This window comes from Lontra canadensis, unplaced genomic scaffold (assembly GCF_010015895.1).
Source record: "Lontra canadensis isolate GAN:19392208 unplaced genomic scaffold, GSC_riverotter_1.0 scaffold6, whole genome shotgun sequence".
NCBI classification, from domain to species: Eukaryota; Metazoa; Chordata; class Mammalia; order Carnivora; family Mustelidae; genus Lontra; species Lontra canadensis.
In genome coordinates, this window is record NW_022631000.1 from 920250 (window position 1) to 940938 (window position 20689).

Below are 20689 nucleotides of genomic sequence, written 5' to 3' on the forward strand. Positions count from 1 at the left end.
ATGCTTATAAAGTAATATCTCATATTTTGCAAGACAATAAAGAAGCAAAAAGATACATGTGAAAATTTGGATGATTGCCTCTGGTAGGAAGGAAAAAGGCAGTAGACTATGCAGATTAAGAAAAATAATGGGGGTGGGGCTCCTGGGTGGCTCAGTGGGTTAAACCTCTGCCTTCGGCTCAGGTCATGATCTCAGGGTCCTGGGATCGAGCCCCGCATCGGGCTCTCGGTTCAGCAGGGAGCCTGCTTCCCCCTCTCTTTCTGCCTGCCTCCTCTCTGCTTACTTGTGATTTCTCTCTCTGTCAAATAAATAAATAAAAATCTTTAAAAAAAAGAAAAAAGAAAAACAATGGGGAAAAATAAATAAAAGAAACACTCTCTTCCTTCCCTGTCTTCAATCTGTCTACTTCTCTCCATCACCACTAATTGAAATCCACCTTAGTTCATTTTGAGTTTCCTCCAATTTCTTTTACTTTCCTCCTCTACTTTTCCACCTTGGACACAAAGATCTTTAATACATTATATGTTTATTAAAAAAATTTAAAAATTAAAAAATAATCCAAATCTCTTCATTTCATTCCCTTTCAAAAACTCTTCAAAATTTTCCTTTAGTTTTCTGGGTAAAGATCAAATCCTTTCATCAGAACCCTACAGTTCTAACTTCATGTTGGGCATTCTGTTTCTTGAAAATGGTAATACCTTTATGTCAATGCCTCTGTCTAGAATATTCTTCTTTGTCTCCTCAATTAATTTACATTCATCTTCTACATCTCCACTCAGAGTTGTTTCTCAACAACTGATTAGATCTCTTCCTTTTGCTGTGCGCTCAAGAGCACCCTGAAATTATTATTTATATCATATCACAGATGCAATTACATCTGGAAATTATTTCAATAATTTCTATTTCTACCAGTATTTTTAAGCTCCTTGTAGGTAGGGGCCCTATTTGTTTTGCTGACCATAGTCAAAGAACTCCAGGTGCCTGGGTGGCTTAATAGGTTAAGCATCTTTCTTCCACTCAGGTCATGATCCCAGTATTCTGGGATTGAACCCCATGTCAGTGGGGAGTCTGCTTTTCCCTTTCTCTCTGCCCACCCCACCCCACCCCAACACATGCATACACATACTCTCTTTCTTTCTCAAATAAATAAATAAAATCTTTTAAAAAAAAGAAAAGAAAAGAAGAGAAGCTGACAAAGTGAGGCACATAGTTGGCCCCTGGTAATTATTTGTTAAATGATTAAATGTAAGAATTCTTGTTTTAAGGAAAGTATTGGACACTTATTTTCATATTTTAAAAATGAAAGAATTTTAGAAGGAAATTTAGAATAATAATGATAAATAGGCTATGAATCAGAGAAAGAGATGTTCAAAAGTAAAAAAAAAAAGAAGAAAAAGAAAACTGAAGACACATATATAATACTTTACTTCCAGACTTATTAATTAAGTGATTATCATAGTTGTGTGAAAAAGATGAGCATCACATGTCTGTTTTATATTTCTCCATTCAGGATCTGCCTATAATTTTATAGCTGTTGAAAATACATTTTTAAATTGCATTCCAAATGACAGCCTTTAAACAATAATATTTCCTCTGAAACAAAGCCAGGAGATTTTACATCATAGATGTTCATGTACCGAAAGAATCCATTGTGCAGAAACTAATTCCAAAGCATTCCCTTTTATAATTTGCTTATGCATTTCCTTATGTAAATAAAAGTGAAGACAGTCCAACATGAGAGAAGAAGGAGAATGTTGCCACATTTTTCAAGTATACAACATCTGTTTTTTAATTCTGTGGCATTTCAACTAGCCTAAAGAAAATCTCAGGGAGAAATCTATAAATGGTATGCCCCATGCACACACACTTATAATGACCAGCACACATGGAAGCTGTAAATTTAAGAAGAAAATCAATGTTTCCTATTGAAACTAGTATAGCTGTAGAGAGGAAGCCTCCAAAACAGGAAATTTGTTATTCAGAAGCCAGCGTTAATGAGGCTAGATATGTTTTTAGGGTAAAATAAAATCTGATCAGGGCTTAGGTGCCGGGTGCTTTACAAATACTATGTCACTTAATCTTCCCCTCAAGCACTGTGAGGCATGCTTAAATGCCAACATTTACAGAAGAAACTGCGACTGAGACTCAATTACTTGAGGTAGACTCAGACAACCATGAGGTGGGACTTGAACTCAAGCACAATTCCAAAGTCTTCATGTTTTCCAGGCTTGTTTTAAAGAGCCCTTCATTCTTCTTTAAATCTAAATCTTTCTCGACCAGTGACTATATCTCTAGAGCTCTTCTTAAAATTTTACCTCCACTACCAGTTTGCCTCTGTCAATTTTGAACCCCTTCACAGTAGTTACTATGATGGGCATCAGAAAAGTAGGGACCTATTTTTCATCTAATTAGAGAGTAAGTAACTTGGGACTAATTTCTATTTTGCATCCAGTTCTCTTTCTCTTTTCCTCTTGTGGGTCACAGAATGCCTTGGGCAAGCATTTACCATGAGTGCTAACAGTCTGACATAGGAGGAGCTGAAAAAATAATATAATAAATGACACTCAATCATTTCCAAATTTCTCATGCATACTTTAGCTTATTTGAGAATGCTTTTTAGGTATATTGGATGTTAATGTTTTCTAAATGAAATTAAACCAACAAAATATTCCCCTGATCAGACGTGTGTCTCATTAATTAAAGATCACAATGAAGGGGCAAATTCCCAAGCTAATCCTAAATAGATCTCTTCTGCTCAATACCTGGGTGTGTTATTTCCCTACCACATAAAACCAAACAAAAGATTTCTCTTCCAAAGAAGAAACCAATCCTCTCATATTCATGGACTTTTCTCATCTGCACCTTTTTAAGCTTGGGATTCTAACACTTGTTAATTTAAATAATCCTCAGTAAATTGTCTAACTTCACTTCAGTGTGCCCATCCACAAGAAAAGCTGTAGTAATACATAATACATAATGAGATTATCTTCAAGAACTAAGTATTTTTAAAGTTTTTTTTTTAATTTCTCACTGTTTGTTTTTCTCTCTTGTCTCACTTGTCTAAGTTCTCATCAGTGTTTGCTCTGTTTCCCTGATTCTCTTTCCTTCTGTAATTTATTTATCCACTAATATCCTCTAATCTTGAACTTCTTAGTCTGAGTTATTTCTCTCAAACCTCAAAGCTTTTTCTAAATGGAGTTTTTATCAACCTCCTGTTTCTCCCCCTTACTGTAGAGTAGCCTGGAACTTTATATCAAGACTAATTTTTTAAAGTGGATAGGTTGTGGTTATGTAACTCATCTGGAACTTGAGTGTGTCAACAACCTTCATTAAATTCATATGTCCTGTAGTGAAAGGGTAGAACATAGTTATTTCCCTCTCAACATTTCTGTAGAAAAGCAGCATGTCTACACTGAATTAGATTCCAATGTCTCTGTCTCTAGCCAAGCTGGAGGTATTTCCAAACTTTTGAGAGATGGGGTGGCTTGTTACAAGGCTTACTTCCAGTCAACTTGATATTTGGGTATGTGCTATACAAATTATAATAATAAGCAGATCTAGGAAAATAATTAAGGGAAAGATAATACTCAGATGGTCATAAGGAATTAAAATTATCATAGTCAGTAGGGTAGAATGGCATGTTGTTTAGGCTTAATGGTAATATCAGTGGCATTGCGGTGGTTTTAAAAGATGGTTCCAAAGTTTTCTTGACACTCTTTCATCAAGGGTCTATGTCCCTTACCTTTAAATCAGGGCTCTGTGGCCACTTGAACAATAGAATATGTCAGAAGTAATAGTATACAATTTTCCAGCCCTAGGCCACAAAAAATTGGTAACTTCCATGACCTGTCTTTTGGTATACATGCAGTGAGGAAGCCCAATCAATTCATGCAAGAACCCTTAGGAATAGATAAATGAAGGTTCTGGCCCACATCTCTGTGGAGTTCCAAGTGAAAGTCAGTGCCAACTTACTGGTCATAAGGAGTCATCCTACCAGTGGGTCATCCAGGTTCCAACAGATGCCTTGTGGAGCAAAGATGAGTTGTTCCCATCAAGCCTTGCAAAATTTATGAGCAAAAATTTACATTTTTGCATTTATGAGCAAAATAAATTACTGATATTATTTGAGCTATTAAGTTTTGGGAGATTTGTTAGGCATCAAAAGATAACTGGAATAAACACATATTCAAAGGTCATCAGTGTTTCTTGATTAAGATTGAGATTGTAATGTTACATGATAGGTCTGTGTCTTCTATGTTCCCTACACCCAAACAGACTCTTGAGATGTTCCTACCTAACATCTCAGTGATTCTGCCATATATAGAGATGCATACATACATAGTCAATCCCCATTATCCATGGATTCTGCATTTGCAGATCTGCCTACTCACTAAAATTTATTTGTAAACCCTAAACCAACAGTCACAACACTGTAACAGTCATTGGTGGATATGAATGTGATATGCATTCCCAACTGAGACTAAACAAGGTAACATTGCCTTTTTGTTTCAGTTCTCCTACTATAAACAAGGGTCTTTTTTATGGTCAATGCAGTGTCACATTTCTTATAATTTTGTGGTTTTTGTTGGTGATTTGTTGCCTAAAATGACCTCTAAGCATCATGGTGATGTGTCTTAAAGTTCAAGAATACCGTGATGTGCCTTATGGGGAAAATATGTTGTCAGGTAATCTCTGTGCAAGCATAACTGGTAATACAATTGGCTTGAATTCAATGTTAATGAAACAGAAATACATAATAAATGTTTTTAAGCATAAACACCTATTAAACAAGTTTATGTACTGACTGGTTGATGAAAATGTTGTAACCAGAAGATTAAAGGAATCTTATAGTGTATTTCCCCTGGGAATTATGGTTCAGTAATCACAAAGTCAGGGTCTGTGCCTACTTTATAGAACATAACTATGATGAATAATGACAAGCAACTATATACAGCCCAACCTTATATCTCAATGATTCTGCCTAACTTCCAGCTATATATGTATACACACACACACACACACACACACACATACACACATCTACTCACATATAAAAGACAGCATGACAGTATAGGAAATTACCAACATAAACTTTGAAACATCAGTCCTGCTTCTATTTGTCCTTTTACAGTATAAAATTCATTGAAATATATGAAAAACTGTAAGTGCCATTTTATGAACAGATCTACTAATACCATACCCAAGTAATCTGGTTCCCAACCAATCCCATCACACATAAATAATTTTATGTACCTTTCACCTTTTAAATGAAGCATTATTTTCCAGCCAAGAAGTGAGGGGAAAATCATGATTTCCTACATATAATGTGAGTTTAATCAAAGCTAAGTCACACTGAACTGTAAATGATCAGATAAATACATGGCAAAGGTGACATGATTGATTAAAGCTGGATGCTATAAATAGACTGGCTAATACAGCAAACTCTTGGGTGTTAACAAAGTTTTTGTCTATCACTTGTTTGTTCTTCCTTCTCATTGATAAATTTCACAGTTCCACTCTCAGAAGCTCACCTCCTTCTGAATATGTAATGATTACATAATGGAAAATCTGTAGACCAAAGTGTCAACCTGCACTTCATTTCCTAAATCTAAACTCAAAGGCAGCATCCTTTCTTTTTCTAGTTTAGAGTTGGTTCATGACAGCTGAAAGGTTGAACACAAAGGAATATCTAAATCTAACTTTTCCTGCATGAGCTACAAGTAATCATCTATCCTTGTTCCTTCTTCCAGATGTTCATAATCTCCCCCCACCTCCCCACAACCACTAAACCTTTTGATGTATGACATGCTGGAATGCTGGAGAGCAATGAGTACTTTGGTCAGATAAGGAAATAGAGCTAAACATGGAACAATGGACCAAATTCATTTTAAATAAAGGAACTCAGTAGAATCTGAGGTCTTCATTCCATGCTCTATTGTGCTAGGAAAAAAAATACCCCAAACTGTTTTTATTATATTTTTGTCTTAATGAAAAATCTTGCTAAAAGAAAATAACTTCAGAATGGAAGGGATATTTGGGCTTCTATTCTTTTTTTTTTTTTTTTTTTTAAGATTTTAGTTACTTATTTGAGAGCGAGAGCATGCACAAGAGAGAGCATGAGTAGGGGGAGGGGCAGAGAGAGAAGCAAACTCCCTGGGCTTGATCCCAGCATGACCCAAAAGGAAAGCTTAACCAACTGAGCCACCCAGTTGCCTCTGGGCTTATTTTCTAATGCAACATCTTCATGTTAGTTATTTTTAATTTTTTCTAGCTTTATTGAAATATGAATGAGTAATAACATTGTATAATTTAAGATATACAACATGATGATTTGATATATCTATATTGTGAAATGATTGTCACATAAGGTTAATTAATACATCCATCACCTCACATGGTTATTCGTGTGTGTGTGTGTGTGTGTGTGTGTGTGTGTGTGTGTGAGATAAGAATACTTAAGATCTACTCTCTCAGCTGCTTTTAAATATACAATACAATATTGTTAATTATAGTTACCCTGCTGTACATTAGATCCCCAGAACTTACTCATCTTTTAACTGAAAGACAGCAGCATTTGACCAATATCTCCTCATTTCCTCCATACCTAGCCCCTGGCAATCACATATATGTGAGATCATACAGTACTGGTCTTTCTCTGTCTGACATTTCACTTAGCATAGCATCTTCAACTTCCATCCACGTTGTCACAAGTTACAGGATTTCCTTCTAAATGAGGAAACTGAGTCCCAAAAAGGTAATACTACCTGTCCAAGCTCTCACAACTTTCTGCTAACAGAACTTGAAATGGAACCTAAATCTTAATACTATTATTGTTGTGTTATACACAATTTCCTGATGAGTTGGGAAATATGAGAGAACAACCAGAAAGAAACTGTAATAGTATATCAACAGTCTTATTTCTTGAGCTATACTGTTACTGTATTATAAGTAACTGTATTATAACTGTATTGTAAGAAATAAGTAACTGTAATAAGTAACTGTATTGTAAGAAAACTTTGGGGCTGTATCCTGAGAGTTCATAATCCCTGTTTTGCACATTAAAAAAATATGCCTGTGGTGAAACAGTGCTATTAATTCTTCTACTGATACACCATTGAGAAGATTATCTAAAGATTCCTTATTTTATTGACATGTAAAGGTTTTTTTTTAATGTTATTGGCAACAGCAGAGAATGCTTTCTTCTCTTCCCCATTATAGCTGTGAAATTCCATCCAGTAAAACCATCCCAGGCAGTTTGGAAAATTACCACTGCCTTCATCTAGCAATAGCAGCAATAATCTCTGGTGAGAAATTAAAGCAATTGGTTGCAGGCAAGACTTACTTATACTATGATCCTGGAGCCAGAGACAGCAGAGAAAAGCAAATGAACATGGCCCCCCTGCTTATGTTTTGGCTGGTCCCTAGAGTCAAATAAGCACAAAAGAACTGTAATTTTTGTTAAAATTCAGTATGAACTATGGACAGTGGTCCTTAACTGGTCCTGATGTGTCCACAGGAAACCTGAATAGCTTTGGCTACTTCAAAGCAGAGTCTAATCTGAAGCAAGTGCTTTTGCCTAGTGACAACAGTTTCCTTACTGAAATTGTATGATTCACTTGAAGCATTTTGCTGTAGCAAACTGGTTAGCTAATTTAAATAATGAACCCAGATACGTTATTTGTTCCCCAGACTTCTTTCAGTAACAGTTAGTTTCTTTCCTTTCTCATATCCAAAACACAGCTATTAAAATGGGAACATTTTAATAATTTTGGGAAACTCAAGAGAATTCCTCCAAAGTATAAAATATGAATAGAACATGGTACATGACTCATGGTTTAAAACATATTCTAGCCAATGTAGGGCCTCTGCATGGAATAACTCCAGCAGCATCATTTATAACATTTTTTTTTACACAGATGGAACATCTAAACTATTAGTCTGGTTCAAAGAAAAAATAATTCTGAGATGGGGGTAATGAGGTACTTATATGTCAAGGAAACATTGACTATGTGAAAAGCCTTGACCCAGATGAAAGAAGAGCATGTTAATGAGCAAAAAAAACAAGAGAGAGAGAGAGAGAGAGATGAAATAATAATCTAGTTTAGAAAACATGCTAAACATTGTCCAATCAGGGGAAACAAAAATCATATTCATATCTAAGATCACAAAAATGACAGGGTTGAGCTCTGGCAGTGAGAAGGGCCTCAGCTTCCTATTCTTGAAGTCTCTAATAGATTTCTTGTTTGTCTCTACTTCCATCTTGTTCAGTCATTCCCACACTTGTTCTTCACACTGGAATGAGAGGGTTTTTGTTTTTTTCTTTTAATATAAACCAGATCATGTTTCCATCCTGACTGAAACCTCACAGTCATTCCTACGTGACTTAGCTTGTCTATCAGGTGACACCACCTGACATGTGTTTCCCTCTTCATCTCCTGCTGATTTTCTGTACTTTGTTTCCTATCACTCTATCCCCTATTCCATATGCTCAGCCCCTTTGCCTTCCTTTTTCTTGAATAGGCCAAGGATATCTTCACTGTAGGACTAGTGTAATTGCTGATCCTCAGTGTGAGATATTCTACCCAGAGATATTTTATAGGCTCTCTCTCAACATTGAGATTTCAACTCAAATGTTACTTCCTTACCAAGGCCTTTCCTGACCTCATAGCTTTCTATTGTGTTATGGTATTTTATTTTATTTATGTAACCTATGGTTAGGTGAGATTATCTGTATTTACTATGTCCCCTGCATCCTCCCTCTGTCTGATTCTGTGCCTTATTTCCTCCAGCAAGAACTTTGCCTGGCACTTAGTAGTCACTCATATATTTAATAAAGAAATCAGTATTACCTAACTCTATATTGCTTTGTCAATAATTTCAGTCTCAATTAGTCCAGAACTAAGCAAGAAGAACTGCTACTTTGAATTTAATTCTTTGTAACAACAACAAAAAATCCTGATTGAGTCAATGGGAGTGATAGTAACTTTGGAGAATGTGAACAATATTCTTAGAATTAAAAATAAACCTGTGGAAAGGAATTCTGGGGGGGGCAGCCAGACATCTACCCAGGACTTTAGGAAAGTATATCTCAAAAAGTATAAGACAAATTAGGTATAACCACATGTCCAGAGATTCTGAAAGGGAAGATTGCTTCACAGAAATGGAAGAGTAACAATGGCATTTTGATAATACAGACATAGATTATATTTTTTAAAACAACAACAAAAAAAATAGAGCCTTAGGTACTGTCTGGGATGAGATAATATTTTAAAAAGACATGCACAAAAGACAGAATAAACAGTGTATAGCTAAAATGAAAATAAGAGTGTCATAAACCCATAAGAATCCTAGTCAAAGTCCAAAATGGAGTAGGAGTAAAAAAAAAAAAAAAAGGAAAAGAATCTAGAATTAAAACCCAGTGTGAGAAGAACATGCCAAATCCACTTGGGTGAGATAGAGTAATGTTAGTACAAGACTAAACTCTTTTTTTTTTTTTTTTAGATTTTATTTATTTATTAGAGAGAGAGTGAGAGCACAAGAAGGGGGAGCAGCAGGTAGAGGGAGAGGGAGAAGCAGGCTCCCCAAGGAGCAGGGAGCCTGATGCGGGGCTCGATTCCAGAGCCCTGGAATCATGACCTGAGCTGAAGGCAGAAACTTAACCTACTGACTCATCCAGGTGCTCCAAGACTAAACTCTTGATTATTGTTTTGTTGTTAACTCTCATATTAAAAAAAAATTATTTTTGAGCTGAAAAAAGAGGAAACATGGAGAAAAGGAAAACAAAGCACAAGACAGATGAAGACAAGTAAATTAAAGGGGAGAGCAATATAACCCAGAATATTAAAACAATTTGTAATCACAGAAACCTTAAGGAATCATAGGGAATATTAAATGGAGTAGGGGAGGCCTCACCTTAAAGCTCACAAGGGATAAAATGAGTCTTTGAAACTATATACTTATTAATTTGGGTCCTTCATGGTAAAATTCTAAAGCATATTATTGGAGGTGTAAGAGAGTATCTTAAAGTGTACTCCATGAACCAGGAACATGACAGGATGTTAAAACAAACTAAAACACCATCTACCACCCAGATTTCTTTATACAAATAAGCTTGGGAAATATTGGGTTAACTGAACTTAAACAAGACTTATTACCACTGCCAAGAGTCCTCACTTTATAATGTGCAATATATACTGAGACTTCCCGAGAAGGGCATGTAGTATGTGGTGTCTCTCAAACTTATCCGATCATGTAAATTTTTCCTTTTTTTCCCTTTTAGCATCTCCTGGAATTAGCATCATGAAGGATATAATTTGGAAAATGGTGATCTGATGACATGCTACAAAGTTTTATACTTTGGTCTCTTGTGCGCAACATTTTTACTAGTAATTTAAATGAGGACAAGAGGGCCTTTTTATCATATCTGCAGCCAACACAAAGATGGTTAATATGATGGATGTCTGAATCAAGTTATAAAAATATTATGACAGGTTGAAATATTGGGGAGACCCTAACAAGATATTATTGGTTTCCAAGATTATCTTACAGGATAAGAGACACCTGCCATAACAGCAATTTCTATGAACAAAAGCTAGTGGGTTTACTTGACTATAAACTCAATATAAGCCAATAGTGTGTGACCCTTACAAATAAAAACAACACAACAAAACTGTTAAACTGGGATGTTTTCACAGATGAAAAAGCAGATAGGCGTTCCTAACTGCTCTTCATACTAGTCACATGTCTGGAAGGTGAAATTAGAGATTGGAATGTGCTCAGTGCAGGACCACAAGAAAGTGAAGGAGTCTGGAACACAGTCACAATAGGAACACAATAGGAACACAAAACTGGAAATGTTTGGTTTAGATAGAAGAATACTTGCATTAAGTTCCATATAAGGAAAAACAGTCTTTGATTATTCACAGTTCAAGGAAAACAAAGTAAAATGCTGACTTACGAGATGGGGAGTTCCTTATTGCTGAAGATCTTCAAGTTAGGCTGAGTAATTATCTTTCCAGGATGTTGTAGGAAGAATTCCTACACTGATTTCTACTTTTCTAGTCTAAATGATTTCTAGGAGTCTATTATATTATGCATTTCAATATTGTTTTTCTGTTCACTGAAATCTTACAATATTTTCATATGCAGTAATGTAAAATGGTAGACCTGGAACAAACCTTACAGATAATCTTTGTAGGGCTCTGCTTTTTAGAGGTGAGAAACCCTTTCCTGTGGTGGCTTGCGTGGAGTCAGCTCACAGGTCTGCGAGGTTCACATCTTGGTAGGTGTACCCTACGGCTCCGTGAACATCACCATGCCACAAAATGAATATATTGAGCTACACCGGAAGCACTATGGCTATGGTTCGGATTGCCATGAGAAAAAGAGAAAGAAAGAAGGTCAAAAGGCTCATGAGCCTTCAAAGAAGGCAAAAAAGATAACTGGTCTGAAAGCTCAGCTCGGTGCCATGCTGAGAAAATACAAATGAAAAAGACTATCAAGATGCATGAAAAGAGAAACACCAAACAAAAGAATGATGAAAAGACTCCACAAGGAGCAGTACCTCAGTATCTACTGGACAGGGAGGGACAGTCCCGAGCTAAAGTACTTTCCAAAATGATTAAAAAAGACAAAAAGAGAAAGCAAGGAAATGGGAAGCTCCTTTACCCCACATGCCTAAGGAGAAACAGAACTATTAAAAGTTATTCAAACAGGAAAGAGGAAAAAGCAAGCATGGAAGAGGATGGTCACTAAAGTCTGTTTTCTTGGAGACAGCGTTACTCGAAAACTACCTAAATATGAGAGATTCATTAGACCAATGGGCTTATGTTTCAAAAAGGCCCATATAACACATCTTGAATTGAAACCAACCTTTTACCTGCCAATTCTTGGCATAAAAAAGAATCCTTCATCCCTACTATATACAACTTTGGGTGTTATTACCAAAGGTACCAAAGGTACTGTAATTGAGGTGAACGTAAGTGAGTTGGGCCTTGTGACACTAGGAGGCAAAGTTATTTGGGGCAAATGTGCCCAGGTTACCAACAATCCTGAAAATGATGGCAGCATAAATGGAGTATTGCTTTTTTGACAGCAGTTTCAGACAAGTAATTCCTTATAATTACTGAAGACTACACACCAATCAGGAAGACCACCATTACTGTGATGGTTCTGAATACTATCAAACAGACTTACATACCTGCAGTCATCAAGAGAAGTATTTATTTATCGTGAAAACATTAAAATCAACATTCATTGAAATAGAGATGAGAAACCTAGGCTCAGAAAAGTTTCTTTCTTTGAACTGCCAGATATTTCCTGGGTACGAGACCCTGAAATATGTACTGTAGAGAACACCAACACGAACAAGAATGACTTGCTTGCCATCAATTTATAATTTAGTGTAGAAGACTGGTGAAAAATCAACATAAGATGCAGAGACTTGAAATATGTATAGTTGAGGAATGAGCATTCATTCTGATTGGAAATCAAGAAATGTGGAAATTGAAAAGGTGTTCTAGCTGAGAAAACGTCAGCAAACTCAGAGAAAGGAAAGTGTTTGGGAAGTGCCTTCTGTGGAGTTGGAAGCAGTCTCATATGAAATCAACCCAAGGGAAAAGAAAATGTAGTCCTTGGGAATGGACTCAAGCCCATTTGAGTCAGGGATACGGAGTTCGGGTTCTAGCTATCTTGGATGTGATCTCAAAGGTAGATAGGTTTCAGGTGGGTATATCCCTTTAGGCCCACAAACCAATTGCCCCATGGGAAAGGGCACAACATAGGGCCAGAGTGAGATCTTCTAGAGTTCAGGGCCAAGGGCAGAAGCCCTTCTTGGCTTATGGTAGGAATTTTGATTTCATTCTATGGCTTGAGAGCTATTTGAGTTTTCTGCAGAGGGAAGTAGCATCATCTGCCTAAGGTCATGCTGCTCAACGGAGAATGCATATTTTCACATCCGTGGTCAATATGTCCTCCATTACTTCACACTGTACCTATTATTATGTATTAGGATCTGTGTTCAACATTGATTGAACTCTCAGTTAACTTTTATGGGTACATATTATAAAGAATATCTTTTAAATATAGATCTAAAATAATAAATATAAATATTTCCAAGAGGAATCGATTAACGCCCATCCACATTAAAGACTTATTTTAGTTACGGGGGTAAGAAATATGAAGACTAAAGTACCAGAAGTCATTAAGTCAGTCTGAAAATGATGTACCAGGCAGTACTGTTGGCCCTGAGGTTATATCCATGAATAAAACATGTAAATTTTCAACCCTCATACAAAACTTAATTTCTTGCGATTGTAAGATCAGAAGATGTTTAACATTCCCTGATATATGGCCCTCTCTGTAACATGGTGGTTGCTCATTCAAGGTCAGAAAAATAAGGTCTCTCCTGCTTCCGGTTTCTAACTTCTATCTCTGACCTCTAAATTCAAATTCACAGTGCTTATGTGACTAGGTCAGGCCCATCCAAATCCTCTCTGTTTTTATTAATCCCAATTCAGCAAACCTTAAGTACATCTGTAAAATTTTTAGTAACTAATAGCAAAATCTGCAGTATTTGAATCTGTCATTAAACTTAATAATCTAAATTACATCTTCAGAAATCCCTTTTGCTATATAATGTAACATAATCAAAGGAATGATATCTCATCATATTCATAGATTCATCCACACTAAAGGAAAAGAAATTACATAACAGTGAGGCACTGGGGGTCATCGTAGAATACTGTCTACCACAGGCAATAAAGGAGCTTGAGGATTCATTTTTTCCTATCTTTGGCTTTACGTTTTCCATTCATTAATTCTTTAATCTAATATATGTTTATTGAGCACTTATTATATGTACACTGCACTAGGGGCTAAAGCTAAGTAAATGAGTAAGAAGTCACTGGCTTCAAAGATATAAACATCTAGAAAAGACATTTTGATTAATAATAGTAATAATAAAACAATGTGATAATTCAATAAGATAAGTAGGCAAACCTGAAGATTTGGCACAGAAGGAAAGATCAATTATCTAAAAGGGTCACATGGAATTGTGAAAATGATGCAAGACCCTGTGTATTAATAGGTGTTTTCAAACTCTTCTGAATATGTAACCTTTATCTTGAGACTTTCATGGAAGGAGTTACAATGGGAGACATATTTTTCCTTACTGATATTGGTTTGTTTCTATTTAACACTATGAATGTCATTTCCCAACATCTACAAAGGAGCACCTTGCTAGGTGTGGCTACTTACTCCATGGGTTAATCAACTTTTCAGTTAAGTCTATAAAGTAAAATTGATGAGTCTATGGAGAGATCTTTCAGCATTCATAAATGGGGTAAAAAAAAGTCCCGGTTTCTATTAACAATAAAAGGAACTACTAGTTTTAAACTTTCTTCCATTTGCAGGTTGGAAATATAGGTTAAGTCATACCACTAGTAAATCTGTAGCAAGATCCCACAAGGCAATAAAAAATAATGAACACATTCTTTTTTTGGCTTATATACAGGGAAAGTACATGGATGCCTGGGCTCCAAAGGAACAACTTTGTACAGTTCTGTTTGTAGTTACACATGGTCTGTATAAACAGATGAAGGGTCCTTGGCTTCCTTCTGAACCAGGAAGGGTAGTGAGATTCTAGCAGCCAAAAGCAAAACACTAATTGTTGGCTACAAACAAGTTTGATCAATGGTCTGGGAGTTTCAACTGGCCATTCTATTTTCTTAGCAAACAATTCATCTTGTGCCAGCCACTGCTGTGCACCCTGTTTGATATTGGGAATGGCTATTCATCATCCCTTGGTTTTCTCATCAAGCACAAGAGTGCCAACAGACTGCTTATTGCCTCAAGGTAGCAGGTGGCAATGTTGGCTGTTAAACAGTCAGCAAAATGTCAATCTCACTCTCTGCTTTGTTCCTGAAAAACACAGAACTAAATGGAAGCCCATTTCCCCTACCTCCTAAGTTTTTCCAACTGTGAGACAGTTTGAAAACAAAAAACAAAAAACTCAACAACATAGAAGTTTTTTATAGCTCAGGACTTAATTGATATTTATTTTAAGAATAAACAAATTAATTATTCGTAGAGACTGACATATTGGAAAAATGTTTTTCCTATAAAATGAAATATAGGAATTGTTTTTGTTATAAGATTTTGAGTGGCTGATCATTTCTTTAAGTGATCTATCATGTCATCCACAGGGTTTCTTAACCCTAACATGCTGGCATTTGGGGCCATATATCATTCCAAACTAAAATGAAACACAATGGGAACACTGTCAATTATCTGCCCAGATCACCTCAGAATCGTCTTTTGGTTTCTTTCTGTATATCCATTCCCCAACTCCTCTGAAATGTGCTCCTAATGGCTTACTCCAGTACCATGCTTCAGGGGCTTGTTCTTGAGTGACTGAAGCTGCTCTGCCCACAGGTGCAGAAAGAGAGGGGAGTGCCTGGGAGTTATCAGCTACTAGGACAGCTCATAAATTAGGGGATCAGTTCTGGGATGTAATTTTTGCTTTAGTCTACCCTGGAGAAAGGCTGATATTGGGACCAGGCTTGGCTCCTCCTTTGTACACCCTCATCAACTTGGGAAAGAACTTCCTTAATAAATTAACGACACAATCAGAAAAGTATTTTGAAGAGACCCTTCTGGCTGTGATACAGAGAACAGAGGGTTGGCTGAAATTATAAAAACATAAGACTGGGCCCCTAAATACTGAGGATATTATAATTCTCTAGAGTAGAAACCTCTTGAGGGTATGTAGCCCAACCTTCATTCAAATCAGGAATCCCTGCTAAAGAATCCATTACAGATCAGCTTCAGCCTGAAGATCTATCTGGAAGCTCACTCTCTTAATAAGACAGTCATCTTTTTCATATAATTGTAACTGTTAGAAACTTCTTCCTATAATGAGCCCAAATGGGCCTGTCATGAGTTTTGTCCATTATGTCCAGTCTGTTGTCTAGAATCTTGCAGATAGGGCACCTGGGAGGCTCAGTAGGTTAAGCGACTGCCTTCAGCTCAGGTCATGATTCCTGGGGTCCTGGTATCGAGTCCCAGATAGGGCTCCCTGCGTGGCAGGGAGCTTGCTTCTCCCTCTCCCTCTGCTCCTCCTCCTGCTTGTACTCTCTCTCTCTTTGTGAAATAAATAAATAAAATCTTAAAAAAAAGAAAAGAGTAGAATTTTGGAGATAAAAATTATTCTTTGTCCACATGTGGTTAATTTTATGTGTCAACTTGAACTGGGCCACAAAGCCCAGACATCTGACCAAACATTATTCTGGGTGTCTCTACAAGGCTGTTTCTAGATAGGATTAATATTTGACTCAGTAGACTGGGAAAAGTAGATTAATCTCCCTAATATGGGTAGACCTAATCCTGATCAATTGAATACCTGAATAGTACAAAAAGGCTGAGTAAGAAGGTACTCTACCTTTCTGACTACTTGAGGTGGGATTTTGGTCTTTTTCTGCCTTCAAACACAAAATGAAAACTCAGTTCTTCTTGGGTCTTGAGTCTGCAGGCTTCCAGACCAGTACTGTATACCACTATATCTGGGTCTTCCACTTGCTGTCTGCAGATCTTGGGACTTCTCAGCCTCTGTAATTACATGAACCAATCTTTATAATAAATGCTGCCATAAATATATATTCTATTGGTTCTGTTTCTCTGCAGTAACTAACACAACATGAAAACTTTCAGAGATTTCCCTATGGAGTATCCCAAGTATTGGGATATCCCAAATATATCACATCCCCTCTGGTTTGTCATATATTGATGCTATTGACTATACTACTTTGGATTAAGGAATTGTACCTCCATGAAAACTTTGCTTAAGTGCACATTTACATAAGAATTACATGAGAAGATAATACATTAATTCAAGAATAATTTTTATTTTACCATCAGAGGTTTGACTAGATGGGATACAAGAAGGTATAGTTTAATGTGAGACGTGGAAGGCCCAATTAGAGGATTAATGCAGGAAGTGAGATTCCAGTAAGGTTCTGTAATTCAAGGTTCTAGAAATCCTGAGGGTGGCATGAGGTGTTTGAGAAAAGGTATAAGAAGGCAGACAAAAGACTTCTGGTCATTAATTTTTCCTCAGACTGGCCCAGCATAAAAAAAAATTACCACTGATAATTTTAACAGATGTCTAGTTTACACATACTTTTAGAAGAAATTAACACATTTAATAATTTTTGTGTACATTTTTTAGACATGAAAAATTTCCTTTGGTCACTTTTTATGTGGCAAATCCAGCTATTAGGGACAGAATCAATGGAGTACTCTCCTTGGTTATAAGACAATTGCTAAGACATACATTAATATCTGACTTGGTTGGAAACTTTAGGATAAAATTCTATAAAAGACAAGGAAATTAAACCTAATGGTCCTAAATTGTAATCATCCATATAGTCCAAGATTTTAAGACCCTGGGGTAGAAAGATTCCACATGTCTTACACATGTGAAGAATTTTTGTGTGTTAGCAAGAATGGTTATTTTCTGGGAAAAATCAATATCTTCATGAGAAAATTACTTTCATCTATTTTTAATCTTGGCCATTTCTCTTTATGTATACTCAATAACTGATGAGTTAATAAGAAGGATTTTAAAAATTATAACAGGCACTGAACCATTTGAAGACCTAGACATCTTAACTGTATTCATTTATTTCACTTATACCACTGTACATTTGATAGTAATTTTCCTTTGGCTATAAACCAATGTCATTTCTAACTTTAGTCAACTTTATTAATACACATAATCTTTGAGGGGAATGCCTATCATTTCTAATTTGCAGCCAAAATTATTTTTAATAATCTTCTATTACACTAAATTATTGGTATTTATTTCAATCTCACCCTAAATTTCATCACCTTTTAAAAGAGAGAACACTGGGCGCCTGGGTGGCTCAGTGGGTTAAGCCGCTGCCTTTGGCTCAGGTCATGATCTCAGGGTTCTGGGATCGAGTCCCGCATCGGGCTCTCTGCTCAGCAGGGAGTCTGCTTCCCTCTCTCTCTCTGCCTGCCTCTCTGTCTACTTGTGATCTCTCTCTGTCAAATAAATAAATAAAATCTTTAAAAAAAATAAAAATAAAAGAGAGAACACTGTCTGAAGCTCTAAAGAGCTGGTTGAAGTCCAGGAATTAAACTATGGCTAGGTGACCTTGAGGAAAGTCATAACATCTTTTCAGGTCTGCTGCTTTTCCTTATATGTCAAAAGAGGCTATAAAGAATTATATTTCTTTTTTTAAGATTTTAATTTCTGTCTGAAACCACTCTCAACTATGATATTCTATAACTAAAGTAGACTCTTTCAATACTAGTTATATCTATGCTCTTGTTTTAGCAGTATTTATTTTTTTTAAAATTCAAGTGAATAAAAACAGTGAATACAATTTCAAATACTTACAGAAATGCCTACGAATAAGTTAGGACATCTCTAGCACACTAACTTTATAAACACGAGCTTAATCACTTAATAAAGTGATGGGAAATGTCAGAAGATGTAGGATAGCATTAGGGAGGAATCACATTTATCATGCAATGTTCTACCTCTAAAATTCAGTAGGTTCACTGAGTATACTTCACCTTTCTGTGATTTTAGGAGAAAGCAGAAATTCTCCCATCACTCTGGATTCCCTACTAGAACTCGGCTTACATCCCAGTTTGAGTGGGAAATTATCTTTTCACCAAATTATGAGTTAAAGTGTGTGGTTTCAACTGATAGGGAAGATAAACGCCAGGCCACTGGTATACCCAGAGTATGCAGGACTTGTAGCAAAGCACCAAACACTCTCTAGGGAAAGCTCCTGGAAAGCATGTGGTGGTTTCTCTTTTTTTTAACAGAGATCAGATCCTATGGAAAATGTAGACAGGCTTGCATTTCCAATGGACACATGTAAAAGGATGGTGACAGACAACATAAACTGAGAGAAAAGGGTATTTTAGCTTGGATTACTTACACTGAATAAGCCTCTTTTTTTTTGTTTTTGTTTTTTGGTTTTTGTACTTCACATCCTGAGGAGAAATAACTATTAATTACTTATTGAATAATCATGAAGAGTGATTCGTGAGTTCATGAGGATAAAAAGTCAGATATTAACAAACATCGCTCTTAAATGGATGATCTAATTGAAGAGATAAACATAAAAGTAAATACGGTACAAATATGCTAATTAAAGCATGTATTAAGTGCAGTGATAATACAGAATCAGTGAAAATTTCACTGAAGTAGCGATGCTTGATCTAGTTTTGAAGAGATGAGGAGTAGGTTTCCAGGTGGGTTTGGGGTATTGAGAATATGAAGCAGAATTAGGACTCTGCCAAGTCCCGAGTAGTAGAAACAGCACATACAAAGGCACATGGGGCTAGAAACGCCATGGTCTTTTGGGAAACTGCACAAAGTAATTTGGTATGTGTGAAGCTTAAGGATGAGTAGAAGTTGCCAAGATAAGTTGGAGAAGTAGGTTATAGGTAAGCATTTCAAGCCAATTTCTAATACATAGACATATATTATGTTACTGTTACTGGACAAAAACAGACACTAAATATCAAAGACATTTTTATACTCCTAAATTGTTGGTGACAGTTTTACCAATTTTATGGTGAAGTTATATTTGTAAGTACTTAACTTATGCAAATTTACCTTACAAGCACCACCATACAGGCTCTAAAAGAAGACAAAACAAGACAAACAAATGCAACCAAAATCCAAATTCATCAATTCCATCCATTTGTCCATTTAATAATAATGTTATAATCTGAGCATGATATGGGAGTCTGAACTCTACTGTTTCCTCTATGGATCTCAGTTCCAGAGCACCTCTCACTGTGTATCTCTCTTCACTAGGTTAAGACTATGGAAAAATGTATATTTTTACTAGATTTAGTATGCATCCTTACTAGATAGAGACTGTGTTAAAAAAATGTGTATTTTTTAAAACACAGTGTTTTACACAACCTATATACAAGTCAACTGCTTTACATATATATATGTAAATATAAATGACCTATTCCGTCCAAATATAAATGACCTATTCCAATGCTGAAGAAAAAAAGCTGCACTGGACTACTTGAGAGATGCTATACTGATCTCCAATGTGTACCTTCCTAAAAGACCAGGATTAGTTTTGACTCTATACAAATTCATCCTCTGCATCCTCCACTTTGTATCCTAACTCTGGTATAAAATGTAAGTTCATGGTACACTGTTTATAAGTTCTTTTTTAATTCTAATAACCAAAATTAAAACTTCAAGAAAAAAGACAAAAGAGAAAATAATGCAATAATTCCACCACTATGAACCGTTATTTAATATTGATATTATTAATATTAATGTTATTTAATGTTTGTAATCCTTGTGATATCCCCTATCTAAAAAGCAGCACCAGCACCTCCATCATCAAAGTAAAGTTTTCTAGAGGAAAATAATGCAATAATATAGCAAAACTTGGATGAGGTAGAGTTTGCTCTGTAATGTCTCAAGTTCTTTGAACTTGGTGAGTAGAATCTTTCATGCCATCCTGATTGTGACCTATATTATTCTTTCATTCTGAATGTGTCCAGTTTTTTTCTTGTTTTAAAAGATTTTATTTATTTATTTGACAGAGAGAGAGAGATCACAAGTAGGCAGAGAGGCAGGCCGGGGGCGGGGGGGGGGGGGGGGGGGGGCCCCCCC

The 20689-nt window shown here is 36.1% G+C and overlaps 1 pseudogene; it reads left to right on the forward strand.

The window, feature by feature from the left end:
- Window positions 1-11314: 11314 nt before the first annotated feature.
- Window positions 11315-12091, forward strand: LOC116864747 (annotated as a pseudogene).
- Window positions 12092-20689: the final 8598 nt, after the last annotated feature.